The following is a 4,742-nucleotide window of genomic DNA, read 5'->3' as shown; positions in this document are numbered from 1 at the left end:
CGAGAAGATTATATAGAGCAAGAAACAGACCGAGATTGAAAGCAGAAGTGAGAGAGGAAGCAGAGAGGATATACCGCAAGCAAGTGGAAAGATCGTTAAGCAAGGATAAAGGTAGGATGAATATCAAGCAGGATGTAGGATAAGATCAAGCAGGAGGGTTCATCCTCAACTAGCAGTCTAAGCAGATGACAAGGACTGTAAGCAGGACGAGAATTATTATGCAAGCAACAGAGAAATATTATGCAAGCAGGAGAGAAATATCATGCAAGCAGGAGAGAAATATTATGCAAGCAGGACGAGAAATATCATGCAAGCAGGAGAGAAATGTTATGGAAACAGTACGAAAATATTATGCAAGCAGGAAGAGAAGTGTTATGCAAGCAAGAGGTTTATGAGCAGACGTTCCGGAGTGTCAGCAGATAGAGAGCAAACGCAAGCAGATTGAAAACTCGGCAAGCAGGTGGAAAGTTTTGTATGCAGACTCGAAAGACCGAAGACAAAAGGTTGTAAGCAGATGAAGAAAAGTTTTTCCATCTAAGAAGATTAACGCTTGCAAATCTGACTGCAGCTGCAGCTCGGAAAAGGGACGCAGGAAACAGAAAAGGAAAGAGAGAGAGAGAGAGAAAAAAAGAGAAAATATATGAAAAGATCTAGTGTCAAAGCTCTTTTAAGGTCTTAAGAAACACCAGTAAAAATGATAATGATAATAATAATATTAATAATGATAATAATAATAATAATGGTAATAATAATAATGATAATAATAATAATGATAATAATAATAATAATAATAATAATAATAATAATAATAATAATAATAATAATAATAATAATAATAATAATAATAATAATGATAATAATAATAATAATAATAATAATAATAATAATAATAATAATAATAATATAATAATAGTAATAGTAATAATAATAATAATAAGTAGTAGTAGTAAGTAGTAGTGTAGCAGTAAATATAATATAATATAATAATTAATATTAATATATTATAGTAATAAAAAAAATAATGATGATAATAATGATATTGATAATAACAACAACAACAACAACAACAACAACAACAACAACAACAACAATAATAATAATTATAATAATAATAATAATAATAAAAATAATAATAATAATAACAATAACAATAACAACAACAAAAACAACAATAATAACAACAATGATAATAATAAACAAACAAATAATTAAAAAGGAGAAAAAACATCTATCACTTTCATAACACAAAAGTAAATCCCCATCCTTCCTATCAAAAAAAAAAAAAAAGAAAAAAAAAAAAAGATCGACAAAGACCTTGAATACTATAGTCTCCCATCAAAGATTTACAAGGGATGGAGTACGCCATTTTCTTCCGCACTGAGAGCAGCTGCATTTACTGCAAAAAAAATATGCATATGCCGATATATTTGATGCTGGGCTCGCATATTTTTGTACCGGAAGGCTTCAGGGCAGATCAGGTTAACCGGAATACATACGCACATGTTAGGGAGAGCTTTTGTTAAAAAAAAAAAAAAAAAAAAAATGGTGAACGAAAATATTGTGAATGTGTATCTTTCTTTTGTTCAACTTTTGAACATTTTTTTTTTTTTTTTTGGGAGGGAAGGGGTGTTGCTTTTATGGAATGAAAAATATTAGGTTGAAGTTCCGCAGATTTGGACATAGGCATCGACACGTTTATTTATTTATTCATCTATTTATCTATTATTACATTATTTATTTATTTATCTATTTATCTATTTATTTATTTATTTATTTATCTATTTATCTATCTATTTATTTATTTATTTATCTATTTATCTATCTATCTATTTATTTATTTCGATATTTATAAAAAAGGCAAACAGAAAATATTGCTTAAAGAAGAAAGAAAAAAGAATTGTATATTTGATAAAGATTTCTATATAGATGGATGGATTTGTCTATCAATAGATGAATAGATAGATAGACGGATAGATATATAGAAAGATAGATAGATAGACAGATGATTATATATATATGCATAGATAGAAGAGAGACAGATAGATAGATAGACAGAAAGAAAGATCTGTTTATATACAGAGACGGATAAGTCGATAGATAGATAGATAGATAGATAAATAAATAGATAGATAAATTAATAGATGGAAAGACAAATAGATAGATAGAATAGAATAAAGAGAATGGTAAACAGATATAATAGATAGATGATTAGGAGACAGACATATAAACACATTAACGGATCAACAGACAGACAAATAGATATTTCGAAAAGGACAACACCTTACCCCCCAAAAAAAAAAATGTATATATATATATATATATATATATATATATATATATATATATATATATATATATATATGTGTGTGTGTGTGTGTGTGTGTGTGTGTTTGTGTGTGTGTGTGTGTGTGTTGTGTGGGTGTGTGTGTGTGTGTGGTGTGTGGTGTGTGTGTGTGTGTGTGTGTGTTGTGTGTGTGGTGTGTCTATCTATCTATCTATACTATCTATCTATATATATATATATATATATATATATATATATATATATATATATATATATATATATATACATAACATCACCTCCGTCGTAAATTAGACGTATTTGAAAGTCCGGCCATTTCTCCAAAGATTTCACTCGCATCGACAGAATAAAATCAAATTTCGCGGGGAATTTTCGGGAGCTTTTATTCGCTAAGGGACGAGAGCGAAAAGAAGGGGGGGGGGGAGGGAGAATGAAATAAGGGAGTATTTATTTTCGAAATTATATGGTTTATCGTCATAATTTTCGGAGATTAGAAAGGTAATGAGGATAGATGAAGGCATATAAAAAGGACATTAATCATGGTCGAAGGAGGGTATGGTAGACGAAGGTAGGAGCGTAGGATATGTGTTTTAAAATACCAATGTATCGATTTATGGAAACATATTGATGTTAACTGGCAACTCTCGGTGCCTTCATTCAGTGTTGCCATTTTAGTGAGTAAAAGCTCCCAATTTTCCTGCTGAAAAGGACCCAAAAATATCGTGAAATATAGAGAACATTTTTAAAAAGATGCTGTTTGATCGTAATTCTTTCCCTTTTTTCTTAACCCAGGCGGCAAGTATGGCAAGAATACATGCCATGCCCACTGTAATACAAGTTTATTTATTGAATTTACGCATAGATGGCTCTACGAGTACTTAGTCACCAAGGAGTCAGTTACTAGTCCTACCTATCTCACCTGTTTACCCTTTTCCTTGACTTTTAGTAAGGGTCTTTTGCATTATTTCATTACCTTCAACGTTACCAAGATTTAAATAACAATTTAATAATCATAACATCAATAACAGTATCGATATCAATTGTATTAAAAAGAAAAACACATTTTCCCGTCATTTCAAGGAATGGGGAAATTAGGATCGGTCACTAGGACCTATTTATAGACTCCTTGCCGCCTGAGCACATGTGGAGCCATCTGTATGTAACAAAATTCACAAAAAAATACAGGGGACAGAATATAAACCCGTGGCGGTTGGGTTAAGTTAACTCTATATTTAGCGATTTTTTAATTCCACTGTAGCAGGAAAATGAGGAGTTTTTATGTCTAGCGGTTTTTAAAATCCAGTCTAGTGTTTTTTTTTTTTTTTTTTTTGTGGAAAGTAGTAGCTACACTGCTTTCATAGCCGAGTCAGTCACCGAAGGCAAGTCCCACAGAGAAGTTACACGTCGCTTTGCTCCCTGTTTTTCAAATGTCTTTCGATCAACAAGAACCTACGAATATATTCACGTGTTTCTGTTGCCCTTCAGACTCAGATGAAGCATTTGGCTGATTGCATGAACATGACACATCCATACAAAGTTGTTTTTTTTTCCCGTTTCTTTTTCTATATCTTCTTTTCATTTCTTTTTCTCTCTTCTTTTCTTCTCTTTTTACTTCATATTTTCTTTGTCTTACACTTTTCTATCTTCTGTTGTCTCTTTCTATCTAATAGATTTATTACCCCCACTTCCCCTCTCCTCTTTCCCCTCTCCTATCTTCCTTCATCCCTCTCTAATCTCCCTTCCCCCTCTCTCCTGTCCTCCCCTCTCCCTCTCGTCCTTCCAATCTCCTCTTTTCTAATTCTTCTCTCCCCTGTCTCCCCTTCACTCTCTTCTCGCCTATTTCCCCTGTCCTCTCTTCTTCCAATCTCCCCTTCCCTCTCCTCTTTCATCCCTTCCCCCATTCCCCCATTCTATCTCCCCTCCCCCTCTCCATTCTCCCCTCCCCTCTCCTCTCTCCTATCTCCCCTCCCCTCTCCTCTTCCCAATCTCCCATTCCTTCTTCTCTCTCCTCTCTCCTCTCTCCCTTCCCTCTTCCTCTCTCCTCCTCTCCCCTTCCCCCTCCGCTCTCCTATCTCCCATCCCCTCCCTCTTCTTCTTCCCCCTCCTCTCTCCTATCTCCCATCCTCTCCCCTCTCTCTCCTTCCCTCTCCTCTCTCCTATCTCCCATCCTCTCCCCTCTCTCCTCTCTCTCCCCTTCCCCCTCTTCCCTATCTATCTCCCTTCTCTCTTTCCTTTTCATTTTCTTTTCATTTATCTCTTCTCTCCCCTCTCTCTCTCTTCTCTCTCTCTCTCCCCTCTCTCCTATCCTCTCTCTCTCTCTCCCCCTCTCTCTCTCTCTCTCTCTCTCCCTCTCTCTCTCTCTCTCCTCTCTCTCTCTCTCTCTCTCTCTCTCTCTCTCTCTTTGCTTATATTGCTGCTTTTGTTATTATCATTATGGTTG

The sequence above is a fragment of the Penaeus monodon genome, chromosome 26 (assembly GCF_015228065.2).
Source record: "Penaeus monodon isolate SGIC_2016 chromosome 26, NSTDA_Pmon_1, whole genome shotgun sequence".
NCBI classification, from domain to species: domain Eukaryota; kingdom Metazoa; phylum Arthropoda; class Malacostraca; order Decapoda; family Penaeidae; genus Penaeus; species Penaeus monodon.
This window is presented reverse-complemented; position numbering follows the sequence as displayed.